This window comes from Mustela putorius, unplaced genomic scaffold (assembly GCF_011764305.1).
Source record: "Mustela putorius furo isolate JIRA1106 unplaced genomic scaffold, ASM1176430v1.1 tig00003870_pilon_pilon_pilon, whole genome shotgun sequence".
Taxonomy (NCBI): domain Eukaryota; kingdom Metazoa; phylum Chordata; class Mammalia; order Carnivora; family Mustelidae; genus Mustela; species Mustela putorius.
The window spans coordinates 1,962,030-1,976,603 of NW_025422022.1; the positions used below are offsets into that span (position 1 = coordinate 1,962,030).

The window sequence follows — 14,574 nt, forward strand, 5'->3', positions numbered from 1 at the left end:
GATGAAAACTACTTCTGTAAACACATAGGCAAGGTGAGGGAAGTTGCACTTAGATCATTCTCACATATAGTGAGGATCAGGAAAACACATAGAGAATGATAGATCCTCATTTCTGAAAAAGGGTGTTAAAGACTTTGAGTCCAAGCTCCCACTCAATGAGGAAATCCCTTCTGCTACACCAATTTCTTTTTTTTTTAATTCAATTAGCCAACATATAGTACATCATTAGTTTTTGATATAATGCTCAATGATTCATTAGTTGCTACACCAATTTCTGCAGGAACATCTCCAGTGATAGGATATCCTTCTTAAGGCTACTTCTACTGTTAGCCTGTGTGTTAGCCTCCGCAGTTCTGAATCAAAAACAACCTCCAATTTACCCCAACCCCCTTCTCCTCTCTAACTCCCCATGTCTTCCATGCTATTTGGAAGGGGAGGTGAATCATGAGAGACCATGGACTCTGAAAAACAATCTGAGGGGTTTGAAGTGGCGGGGGGGGTGGGAGGTTGGGGTACCAGGTAGTGGGTATTATAGAGGGCACGGATTGCATGGAGCACTGGGTGTGGTGAAAAAATAATGAATACTGTTATGCTGAAAATAAATAAATTAATTAAAAAAAAAAAAGACAACCTCCATGTGCCCTCCTTAATACCCTGTGATGAGCACTAGGTGTTATATGTAACTAATGAATCATGGAACACTACATAAAAAACTAATGATAGAAAACATGAACATGATAGAAACATGATAAAAAAAATTAATTAATTAAAGAAAGTAACCTCCAGGAATGCACAGTTCATTGCTGCTAGTTGGTCCTGCTGGAACCACATGGAAATGTTTGATCCCTCTGCTCCCTAAGGAGAAATAAGTTCAAACTCCTGGATTACCAACAGCAGTAACACTCCATTAACCAGCTCAAAATGCAAGCTACACTAGTTCACAGAGTTGAGTGGCTGATAGCTAGCTCTCTGAGGATCTCAATACTCAAAACCACTGGACAGCTCCTCAGGCCCCCTGGGTCAGGTACAATCAGATTCCAATTTTGGGTGACTCATTCTCTTCACATTGGGAATTGCCCAGAGAAGGCTAAAGTGGCAAGGTCAGCTTAAATATCACCCTTTGGTTCAGAGAATAGAGGGCAAAGGAAACAGTCAACAAAACCAAAAGACAACTGATAGAATGGGAGAAGATATTTGCAGATGACATATCAGATAAATGGCTAGTATCTAAAATCTATAAAGAACTTATCAAACTCAACATCCAAAGAACAAATAATGCAATAAAAAAAAAAAAAAGAAATGGACAAAAGACATGAACAGACATTCCGGCAAAGAAGACATCCATATGGCCAACAGACACATGAAAAAGTGCTCAATAGTACTCAGCATCAGGGAAATACAAATCAGAACCACAGTGAGATATCACCTTACAGCAGTCAGACTGGCTAAAATTAACCAGTCAGGAAACAACAGGTTTTGGCGAGGATGTGGAGAAAGGGGAACCCTCCTACATTGTTGGTGTGAATGCAAGCTGGTAGAGCCACTCTGGAAAATTGTATGGAGGTTTCTCAAAAAGTTGAAAATAGAGCTACCCTATGACCCAGCAATTGCACTACTGGGTATTTACCCTAAAAATACAAATATAGTGATCCAAAGGGGCACGTGCACCCGAATATTTATAGCAGCAATGTCCACAATAGCCAAACTATGGAAAGAATGGAAAGAACCTAGATGTCCATCAACAGCTGAATGGATAAAGAAGATGTGATACACACACACACACACACACACACACACATACTCACATACATACATATACATACAATGGAATACTATGCAGCCATCAAAAAACCTGAAATCTTGCCATTTGCAATTATGTGGTTGGAACTAGAGGGTATTATGCTAAGTGAAATAAGTCAATCAGAGAAAGACAACTATATGATCTCTCTGATAGGAAGAATTCAAGAGGCAGGGCAGGGGATTATTGGGGGAAGGGAGGGGAAAATGAAGTAAGATGGGACTGGAAAGGGAAACAAACCGTAGGAGACCCTTAATCTCAGGAAACAAACTGAGGGTCGCTGAAGGGGAAGGGGGTGAGAAGGATAGGGTTCCTGGGTCATGGACATTGGGGAGGGTATGTGCTATGGTGAATGCTGTGAATTGTGTAAGACTGATGATTCACAGACCTGTATCCCTGAAACAAATAATACATTATATGTTAATTTTTAAAAAAGAGTCTAATAGGGACTGTACTCAGTGAAAATGAAGTAGATATCAAAAAACAAAGACAAAAACTTGAACCATAATAGTAAAGTGGTGGGAGGGTGATGTCTTTTAAAATGACCCTTCAAATATTTGAGGATACAACCCTGACCAGTGTAAGGTATTTCTTCCACAGGCTGAATACTTTAAATATCCTCTGTAGAGAATAGTAGAGAGCTTTCATGAAGAGTCTGGCTCAGGCACTAAACTGGGTTTGATTCCTTGGATCCCCCACTTATGATCAGTGTGACTTAAGACTAGTCATTTGCTTCTAAGGTCAGTGTCCTCAGCTGTAAAGTGGGGATTAAAATAGCACGGACCTCAAAGAGTTGTTGGGAAAATGAAATGAGTGCACTTCAGTAGAGTTTGTGCCCAGGAAGCACTCACAAATCATTAGTTTGCGACGACAACTCTACTTTGGCACAATTGTGCTTTTGCTAACATAGTAGATAGAATTTCTTTCTAAAAAGCAACATCATATGGAACTAAAGGGTATTATGCTAAGTGAAATAAGTCAATCAGAGAAAGACAATTATCATGTGATCTCTATGATATGAGGAATTTGAGAGGCAGGGGTGGGGCTCATAGGGGGGAAGAGGGAAAAAATGAAACAAGATGGGACAGGGGTGGAAGACAAACCATAAGAGACTCTTAATCTCGGGAAACAAACTGAGGGTTGCTGGAGGAGGGGAGAGAGAGAGGGTGGCTGGGTGATGGATGTTGGGGAGGGTATGTTCTATGGTAAGTGCTGTGAATAAAATTTTTTTTAAAAAGCAACATTGTAAGTTACTACTAAACATTATTTAATTAGATTATGTAGATATAGGGATAGTATGGAGTGATTTGAAAAGAATACAAATGCCTAGACAGAGTCTGGCAATTTATTATGTTTTAATTGCTACTGAATTTTTAAAAATATAACCCTCCTTTTTTTTTCAAATTAAAGAGTAAATAGTTTCTACTCATTCTGAAATTTTCAGAATTATTATATACGCTTTCCCTTCCTGATCCTCCATACCCCCACTCCCCCAGCCATAAAAAGCCCCAAAGTTATTTCTTCTGGGTTATTGGGTCAATATATATTTAAATCATTACAAAATATGAAGAAAAGTTTAAAATCAAACAGATGGCCATCTCAGCAATAGAAGGATTCAGTTAGAAGGATCCTGTGGCAAAATACACCAAGTACCAGTATGCTGTAGTCTTAAGTGAACAAGACAGACCCTGAGATTCTGTCCTCACGGAGCTTACATTCCGTTCATACTTATGTAGTACCTCTGCCCTGTACTTAACTACATGATCCTACAAACATACGTACATGTATATTCTACCCTGCTGCTCTTCAGTTCTTCCATATGCTTTACCTCCTTCATTTCTATTTCTGATGTATGTAGTATACAAGGTGTTCAGTAGCATTTTGGGTTAACAAATAAATGCATGAGTGATAGAAGGAATGGATGAACCCATGGATTTATTATATGCCTTGCCTCCAACAGGCAATATCAGATTTTCTAAAACAAAATTTTCCTCTGTGGATGAACCGTTAAACATGGTGCTGAAGTATTGAGAAATCCACTCCTGACTGTCTTTCCTTCTGAAAGGAGGCAGTGAACACTGGGCTCCAGGATGACAGCTTGTGTGAATAGTCAACTATGGGGTCTTCCTCTAGTGAGAATAGGCTGCCAGGGGACACCATTGATAGCAACATGACCTGTGGGCACAACTGGGCTCAACGTCTCCTTCCAGGAAACCAGGAGTCAGTCACTCCTCCTCAAACACTTGAGCTGGAAAAATGCAACATTTATCTGGCTTTTCTTCCTCACCCTCTTTGGGGAAATGAATCTTGACAATGGTTTTGACGAGCCCCATCACTGCACTTTCAGAGATATTCCTTCAATGAACTCTTCTCTAGGCTAAAGAGCAAGTCCAAAGTCTGGCAATAACTAGGAGAATAATTGAGAGAATTGAGGAACTGTTCACTCATATACCTCAGGCAAAAAAAAAAAAAAAAGTCTCTTCCGCATGACAGGTCTAGATGAAGTGAAGCAAGAGGAATTTGAATGTTGCCTGCAGTGTCTATTCAGTCCAGCTCTGTGAACATTTGTTGCACGCCCACTGAGTCCCCAGCACCAGATTCAGGGCTATGGGCTCACAGAAATGGGAGTTTATAGCTGCGGGGTCTGGTTTGGGTGTGCTTTTGTTCACTTGGATGTAGAAGCCCTGCCCCCACCCTGAATTCTCCTTCAGCCACCTGCTCATCCCACCTCTACTGGATGCTAAGCTGTCACTTAGATGGAACGTCATCAAATAGTGTCTGCCACCAACTTAATTTAACACCCTCCCAACTTCCCTGCAGATTTTATTTTGGCTGTGTTCGGGGAATACACTGCAGATGGCTCGTGGTGAGTGATTCTGTTTTACACCAGCTGCTATGGAGGCTGAACCAAGCCCCATTTCATTGCACTCTGACCAGGCTCCTGTCCTCTTTGGACCACCTGAGGTGATGCCCTAGTGAGAGCCTGCCTGTCGGGGTCAACTGTGTGTTTGTCCCCAGGCCTGCCTGGCTCAGTGAGGGCACCAGCCCTGACAGCAGCTGCAGGTGCCCAGCCAATTACAGGGACAAGCTGAGGGCTCCCCCAGGGGCTGTCGTGCCTCGAACTCACTGGCAGCTCTTCTCTTTGTTCTGCTAGATTCAGCCCTTGGTCATCCCTGGTCATCCTCCACCTTTTCTCTTGCTGACCTCATTCATGCTCACAGCTTCAATTACTACAACCTGACAATCCTCTACAGCTCTCTGTGCAACCTCTCTTCTGCTCGCATTCAGGGGTCTGCCACCCGAGATGGCCACCTGCACCAACAATTGAAGCACCTCATAGTCAAGGCCGTCCCGTAAACCTGCCTCTCTACCTGAACACCCAGAGCTCAAGTACCTGAGATGGCATGAGTGTCCCCCCAGTTCCTGCTTCCCTGAGGCTCCCTAATAGCCAAGAGGTTGCCTGATCCTGTTGGAGCCCCTTAGCCTTTTTAGTTCTCCTTCATTTTAGTCACTTCTGTCTTTGAACCCTTTTCCATGGAGAAGACTGTGATCACTTTCCAAAGTACTGCCAGGAAAGATTTTTTACACACAGATTTAATCCTGAGATTGTGCCCCCCCTTAGAGCCTCACAATGACCCATGACCCGGAATGATGGTGAGAGCGACAATCGGCCCTCAGTCAGCATTCGGAGGGCACCTTTGAAGTACTGTGTGGGCAGTAACTCATCCAAACCTCACAACAACCTGTGAAGAGAGAACTGTTATCACATCCATTTTAAAGATAAATAAACTGAGGCATAGAGCACTCTCTTAGTCCCTACTTTTTAGTAGGAGAGCCAGAATTCAAACTGCTATCCATGTTCTTAATCCCTGAGCTACACAGTCTCTCAAACTTTTGTTATTTCCTTAGCAGAAGGGCCCTTTCTACTCTCAAACAAAACCCCACATGGACTCCTATAGCCCAGTAGACAACCAACATCAGGGAATCTTTGATGATTCAATGGGGAGGGGACATAGGCTCCGAAGCCAGACCCATTCAGTCTCTTGGTCCCCCTTCATGGCCCTAGAGCTCCTCCTGGGGACCCCAGAGCTCTGTGGGGGCCTATTTGTAAACACTGGCCCAGGGACTGAAGCTTAGCTGATAATATGATTCAAAAGTAGATTGCAGGCCTGGGGTCCCAGAGATGTGGTCTGCAAAACGTCAAAGAGCTATGAAGGGGAGCAAATGTCCTCAAAGCCAGGGTGTAAGACTAAAAGCTCTTCGTGGGTGAGAACCCCTCATCCCCATTAGCCAGGAGCTCCATGAGGATCAGCAAAGGACCTCATAAGCTGGGGGAAAGTCATTGATCACCCTTCACCCAATCACAGCTTGCTATCTCCAGGGCTCAAGCCAGCGGACCCCCAGCAAGACTAGGAGGGTGTCCTGTGAAGGCAGCCGGACATGCCCCCTGAGTGTCCCATGACAGGGTACCTCTAGGTGCCCCGCACCAAGCTTGTCCAACTTACCAGGAACCCCACAAGCCCAAGAGAAGGACGAATGGCAGGGAGGGAACTAGAGATCCCCATACCTGTTGCCAGAATGAGGGGCACTGAATCAACACAGTGAAGAACTCTGATCAGGAAGCACAAACCTAACTCTACCAAACTTGCCTCCTCCCATAGGAGATTCTTTATCCCAAACCTGCTTCAGTATGGATGACCACCCACTGGCCACCATTCCCTTAGAGTAACCCCCAGCAAGGCTTCTATTTCTGGGTGGTCTGCTGTATGACCCAACACTTCATTTCTTTCAGCAGATAGCCCCAGGGCCCACCAGACCATCTGCGCTTGTCTTCTCCCATCCCCAATCCACAGTGCAACATGGGAAAGCCACTTAAACTGAAGTGCTCAAGGTGGTCCAAGAGCAGTGGCCCCCTGTGGTACCACCTCTCTGAGGGGAAAGTGCCTTTGGCCTTTTCAGAGGAGCCACTGCTGAGATAACCCTTTTGCCCTTACCCCTGCCAAACTGAAGCTCCCAGTGGGAAGGCATCCACCATGTCCCATGTCGCCATGTCTCCTGTGCATCAGACATTCTCTCTGATTGCCAGGAAAGCCAAAATAATGAGGTCCATTGGCTGAGTGTGAGCCATTCTTTACTAGAGACAAGAAACCATTTCGGAGAAAACTAGATGGCATAATTAACGCAGCCTTTCATAAACATCTAGAGAACATTTTCATTTTGTATACCCCCCCCTTTTTTTTGGCTTTTAAGAAAATTCATAGCACACTTTTCACCAAGGACTGTTACAACTGTAAAATGTTATTGCTTTAGTGTAAACACCCAATATTCCATCTAGATCCCAGCAGGGAAAAATCACTTTTAAAGTCTACTCAATCTAATTAAATGCCTTCCTGGTCATCTGTCCGCTGTGTCTACTATCCTAAAATTAGCTATTTATAAGAATGCGTATCCAGGTACCCAAAGTACAGGGTGTCAAGCTCCTGGCTCCTGAGCCAAAGGTCTTAAAGAGGTATAGGCTGTCATAGGAAATGCTTGAGGAAAGTCCATGAGATTTACAGCGGTGGGAAGACCGAGGCGGGGAGAAGTGAGTGGGAACACAAGGGGTGCATGTCTCCTCTTGGAGGATGGGGATGTCTTCTTCCCTACCAGCACTGGTAGGGAAGAAGGGGCTCCAAGAGACCTGGGAAGGAAATCTGGGCACCGATGCTCTCCTTCCCCCACCCTTCTCGGAAAGTCAGTGTGAGCAGATTGTTCTGTTTTTATACCAAGTTATTCATTACGCAGAAGCCTGAGTACCCAACTGGCTGGAATTCCAACAGGAGGATCATCTGTTTATCTTGGAGCCGTGCTGTCTGCCACCCTCATCACTACAGCGCCTGAGGTAAGGGAACAACCCTGGAAGCGTGTTCACCTGACAACTGGGAGTCTCCTGGGATGGGTGGTGATTGGCCTAGTGTTTCTAGAATGCCTCGCTAAGAAGGCAGGCTGAGAAATGAAAACATATATGTGAACGGTTTGAGAAGGCATATCCCACCCATATCTGCTGCTTGCAACTTTTAAGTGCACACACAAGGGTCCAGTGAAGGGGGTGCAGAGACAAAAGATAATTGCAGCCAGATGTACACTGGAGAAGTTATCCCCATATTTTGATTTGCACAGACTTTAATGTTTCAGAAATTTTCATGGGTGCTGTTCCATTTGATGCTAGTGGTGCTAATACCATTACACAGATGTGGAAACTGAGGCTCAGAGACTTGCACACACTGAGACCACTGAGCCTTAAATACAGGGTTTTTTGTTTTTTGGGTTTTTTCTTGGTTTTGTTTTTTTGACTCCGAACCCAGATTTTAACAAACCTGGACAGTCTTCAGACCAAAGAGAAAGCTATCAGTGACTGAATACCTACCTTGTGACTGCCACCTCATTTTTCCCATGAAATTCTCTCCCAGTCCAGTGTATGAGCTTGCCTAGTTCATTGAAGAGAAAGCCAGATTTGCATTAAACAATCTGACCTGCTAGAAAGGGTTAGGAGTTGAGGTTAAAAACCCAGTCTGCTCACCTCCCAATCCAGTTTTCTCTCCTCTGCCAATCTAGTCCTCTTATGCTAGATATGATAAAACAAAGCCCTGAGGGGTTAAGTGACTTGTGGGATCACTCAGCCAGCTAGAGGAAGAGCTGAGCCTGAAATCTGACCCCCTACGCCATAAGGACCCGAAGCCGTGTTGTTACCTAATTGTTGCTGCCCTGAAATCAAACAAGATCATAATGAGGTACCCGGCTAGTTCTTTTAAAGCAGCTCTAACATTTAGCAGCGCTAAGTGATGAAAGAAGCCTGGGACTTCAAAATGCCCAAAAGAATGGTATCAAAGCCTGCAGCCAGGGGTAGATCCGGGTCAGTTCTATATATAGATGTAATTGTTCACCAGCATTTTCAACTAGTTTGTCTGAGCAGCCTTATAAATTCTTTCAAGTCCTGTTTCTCCATGGGCGCCATGCACTGTGCTGGGAATAGCTGTGGTTGCTGGATCGTTAACCCCACTGAGTATCTCATTGTCTGAAGGTCGCCCAGCTGTGACTATTCAAACAAGCAAAGGTACAATAACCTAATGGAAGCTACCTGAATTGTCAGCATACAGTCCAAGTGGTGACCAGAGAGAGTTGCCCAGGGCCACTGAGGCAGAGAGCCCGAGAGAGCTGCGGAAAAGGAAAGAGAGGCACAGGCTATTCTCAGATTCTCACTTGCAGTCCTTATAGCAGTGACAAAAGGAGACACAGACGGGGGAGGGAGTTGCGACAGATGGTCTCTATCCAGGGAGTAGCAGAAGAGAATGCTGACGTCAAGAAAAAACGGGGGCTGTGACCCTAGTGATGACTCTATTTCCTGTTCCAGGCTACTTGGCAGGGATTCTGGTAGGAGGAACACTTATTCATTGTCAAGATTTACTGGACTCCTCTCCTCACAATTATGTGAGCATCTGAAAAGATGGGAGGCTCTTACAAGAAGAAAAGGTTATTTTGCAAGGACACTGGTTGGGGTTCAGATGCTTTATGAGTGGAGATCTGGCAGCATCGCTTTGCTGTTGAATATTTTTATAAGAGCTAATTAGTACCCTGGAAGTGGAGGAGGGATGGGAAGAAAGTGGATCTCTGACTCTCTTGAGGGTCAAGGATTGAAAAGAAGGTCTGAGCACTGGGCCATATTGTAGTGAGGACCACAGAGCCCAAGGGAGCTCAGTTGTCATTGGGAAACCACTCAGGACCACTGTGAATGGTTGTGTAGGTTGTGCACTGAACAAGCCTAGGAGGCAAAAGGGGGTTTAATCTCTTTTTGGATTTGTGCAACGCATAACATATAAATTATAGATGATGACCCTGGGAGTCTTATAAAGTTCCAAAGCACAAAGATCAGAAAAAGATTGATTTTAGTCATGGTATATTGCTTAGGAATCCCCCCTAACCCAGCCACCCTGATGTATCCGGAGGAAGATGGTTTCAGGGTTATTTGAGCAAACAGAATTATAAAAACATACACTTACAGATTAAAACACAGGCAATTTTTGTATGGAATACACGGTTATCCAGAGCCAGGGTGAATTAACAAAGTTTTGCCTTGAGGCCAGTGGGAGCAGATAGCTAAGCAGAAACCACTGCTTTATGGGACATCAGGAGCTTTGCTATCCATCCCTGGTACAGCTGAGAGCAACAGTGCGGTCAGCAGGTTTCACAGGTCATCACCGTGGTATTGGCAGCAGCCACCAGTTCTGTCAGCTCCAACAGCTGCAAGGTGGGGGCAGACCTGAGTCCCTGGCTCTGCCCTGGCAGTGGCAGTGCCCAGCAAATTCCCATTCAATGGGAGTGACATCTTCAAGGACAGTCAGGGAGCCAGGGGTTGTGGTGGGTTGCATTACAGGAGCCCAACAGAGTTCCCACTTGGCCACCATGGGTGCCAATCAGAATTATTTCAGGAATCCATGGACGTAATTCTGGGAGCTTTGCACACATTTGAGGGGGGAGGATTTGTGGGAGATAGATAGGAGTTCTGGAGAGATGAGGTACAGGGATCTATGCAACAGGTCTTCACTGAAACCCAAAGGCTGCCACAGCCCAAGGCACACTGGCTACACAGATATAGCAACTAAGTTGCATCATCCTGTAAGCCTAGGACTCCTAAGGATGAGCACAGAAGAAAGGTGTTAGACCAAGGTACAAAGACTAAAGCAGCACGTACTTCCCAAAGGTCATAGTAAAGCCAATGAGAGGACAAGCAGCTGGGCCAGGGAGCCAGCAGGATTGAAGGTACCAGACATCAGGCGAAGTAGGAGGTAATACTCTGAGTCTTATTACCCAGAGTATCTTGACACAGAGTTGGGTTTGCTGCTAAGAAGAGGACCTTGGGGTTTCTTGAAGCTACTTCCTCAATGACTGTAGCCAGAATTGGGAAGAGAATAAAACCTACCCAGCCTTCTGACACGATGGTTATTGCACCAAGCATGTTGGCGGTTTCCAGGGTTCTCTAGAAAGTCCAAGGAGAGGTATCTAAATTAATCATAATGACGGACAGCCTTCTATGAGAGGAAACAAAAATGTGGCCTCTCTGTTCAGAACGATAGGGCTGAGAGGGAAGATCATGAAATTATATCAGATTCATCCAAAGAAAAGAGAGGGCAGTACTGCCTCAGTGCTGCAAGAAGAAAACCTATGGAATAACTCTAAGAGGCCATACCCCAAAAGTTAGGTTCCATTTCCACAGGTTAGTGTCCCTGTCATTAAGGACAGGCATGCTTTCTCAAGAACTTCCATGGTGACCCTGCTGTCAACACACATTCTTTGAATGGAGTGTTGAAAGGGACATGCATCTCACACACTTCAGTGTTTTGTTTTGCTTTAATGTGATTTGGGGAGTAAAGGGCATTTGGAAGGATGCTGGGGACAATAAGGTGGGATGTTTGCTGTGGACTCCATACTAATCAAACTCTTAAAGTCCCATGTGAGATTAAAAAATTAGTAAACAGTACCCAGAAAGCATCGACCTTTTGAAGTCTTAGGAGCCCCTGGGGATGGTGCATCTGAACAGAGGAAGGATGACAAGGAAGACCAAACTGTTGTTTGTCATATTTAGGGGTCATAAACATTTCTGGTGCCATTTGCAATGGAGAAAAAGTCTTACGCAGTTAAAAAAATATTGGGCTACCAGCATTATCCATTTACCAGCCGGACATTTTAATTGGTGATTGACCACGCTCCACATTGTTACATCTTTTCTTTTGTTGTCTCAGATAATTGGCTCCCAACCCGCAAGACAAAAATCATTGGCAGGGCTTCAAATCCCTTTGCACAGCACACCTCACCTGTGGATTTGGTAAATATTTCTCACATATTATATACACTGTTATTTTTCATGTTGGTATTAATGGGATTTATAAAATACAAATCTAATAGCTTTACTAAAAGTTATTGACCCTTTTTGCCATGTATACCCTCAGTCAATGGGTGCTAAGCAAATACAAGTGCTGTTATGAATATATCCCTTTCAAGCTATCATTTTAAACCAATATTTATTATTGCCTTTCTTTCAGTATAAAAATAACGAATTCTGAGGCGCCTGGGTGGCTCAGTGGGTTAAGCTGCCGCCTTCGGCTCAGGTCATGATCCCAGGGTTCTGGGATTGAGCCCCGCATCGGGCTCTCTGCTCAGCAGGGAGCCTGCTTCCTCCTCTCTCTCTCTCTCTCTGTCTGCCTCTCTGCCTGCTTGAGATCTCTATCTGTCAAATAAATAAATAAAAAATCTTTAAAAAAAATGAATTCTTATCTGCCATTTATTGAGGAGTTATTAGGTATCTGGCCGTATGTGAAACCCCACACAAGAAGTATCTCATTTAATCTTCATGACGACTTCACAAGGTAGGAATTATCATAACCCCCACTTTATAGATAAAGGAACTTGAGGAGTTTCAGTAACTTACTGATGGTCCCACAGGTAATGAGAGGTAGAGCTGCACCTTGAGACCAGACCAACCTATACTTTAATTAACACACTCTACTACTTCATGTGCTCTATTAAAAAAATTTAGAAGACTGGAAAGTATAAGGAAACACTACTCCTGTATCCCTTCTACTCAGACATGGGGTGACAACATTTAAAATTTTGTCCATCCTGTCATTTTTTTCCGTGTCTCCCCAATCCCCATGGAAGTGGTTTTATACAGCATATTTTGTTTTATGCTTTCATAAGGGATCTTTCTCTATAAAATTTTCTCTATAACATCACACATATGGGACACCTGGCTGATTCATTCCATTAAGCCTCCAACTCCGGATTTCTGCTCTGGTCACAATCTCAGGGTGTGAGCTGGAGCCTCATATACACCTGAGCTGAGGACAGAGCCTGCTTAAGATTCTATCTCTCTCCCGCTGTCTCTGTTTGCCCCACCTCCCTCAAAAAAAGCATGCATTGCCCATTGTATGGTTGAATTACCTTTTGCTTCCCTATTGTTGCAAATTCATATGGTTTCTAAAGTTTATTATTTAACAATATGTAGTAGGGAGCAAAACCTGTCCACACAGTATTTGTCTATTGTCAAGACTTGAAATCTGTTTCTCCAATCCTCAAATCTGTTTTGGCCATGCAACTTGATTTGACCAATGGAAGATTAGGAGGTACACACAGGATGACTTACGCTGTGTTCGCACACTGGGGATAACTCTCTTGTTGTTCTCAGAACCCTATAGTTGTCACCTTTCCAGACAGTCCCCACCTCTACCCCTGGCCCCAGGCAACCACTGATCTACTTTTTCTATCATTATAGGTTATAATTGTCTAGGCTTTTTGCTATAGAAAAGACCTTCCCCACACAAAAGATGACATAAATATTCACCTGTGTTTTCTTCTATTCATTTTTACATTTAACCTCTGGTTCATCTGAGACTTATGGTGCAGCATCTGTCATTATTTCCCAAGAATTTATTAATGTTCAATATAAATCTTTTTCCACCAATTTAAAATGCCAATTTTATCTCACACACACACACACACACACACATTCTTGAATCAGTGTCTATTATCCTTTTTGATCTCAAATTATTACAGACTTTTGATTATAGCAATGGTCTAGTTCTTCTGGATAACTGATAGTATAAGTACTCCCTCTTCCTAATAACTGCTTGTTATGCTTTTCAATTTTTTCTGGTCGGTTCTTATCCATTCTTCTTCCCAATGAAGTTGATTTTTTTAAATTTAATTTAATTTAATTTTTTAATTTTTCACTTGGGAAGTAAGGATTCATTAAGAACATCGTGGTCCCAGGCTTTCCCCCACTTCATATATCTTAAAATTTTCTTTTATCCCCTCAAAAAAAAAAATCCCCATCACTTAAAACTAGATCTTCAAATCACATGCCTAATATTTTTAGCTAACTAGTCTTCAGTGCTTATCCTAGAAAACAACCTTCAGTGGATCTTTGAATAATGGAATAAGAGAGTGTTCGGCTATTGATACGAGGGGTGTAGGTAGGTGGTCACACCACAAGTTGGGAAGTGTGGACAGTATGAGGTCTACTGTCCTGCACTATCAGAAGTTGTTGTATTTTCAGCGCTACTGGGTTGCATGTTCTCTGACAGGTTGTGTGCATGCTCAAGAAAAAAATCTTTCAGTACACTTAATTCCTTAGTTAGCAATCTAAATTTTGCTTCCAGCCGTTCATTCCCTTCTTTGAGCTGATTTCCTCTGTGCAGCATATACTCTGCCTTCTGCTTGCTTTTCAACCAGTTTTTTTTTTTTTTTTCCACAGCCATGTTGTTCCTCCTCCTATGTTGAGGATGCTCAGCCTGTTACGATTCATGCGCAAACTCTTTTTGCTTTGCTTGCTTGGAGGCACAGCTTCGTCCTCACCCCCAGGGCCAGCAGGCACCAGCTGGTATAAGCTATAAGCCGCTGGTATGAGCCTGAGTATGAATAACATGTCTTCTCCAGGTATTGTTCCACTGTGCTCTCTTGCTCATTTGGACGCTCTCCTTCGCTGACACAGGACAGGTCGAGATGAGGGCAAGGTGACCCAATGGTTTCCCCACTAAGCTGCCCAGAAATCTTCACATGTACCTGCATCTCCAGCCCACCCAACTCCAGGCAGCCTCCACTAAGAGTGCCCCACGAGTCAATGAGGAAGAGTTGTGGCTCCCCAGGGAAATTTAGAATCAGTTTATCGGGTTCTAAAAAAGTGCCTGGGAATCATGAGCTTTAATTATTAGTTACATTTTTAGTGTGATTTCGTTTCTGCAAGT

At 43.7% G+C, this 14,574-nt stretch overlaps 1 pseudogene; it reads right to left on the reverse strand.

Moving 5' to 3' along the window:
- Window positions 1-13,848: 13,848 nt before the first annotated feature.
- On the reverse strand, window positions 13,849-14,295 carry LOC101691407 (annotated as a pseudogene).
- Between the last annotated feature and the right edge of the window lie 279 nt (window positions 14,296-14,574).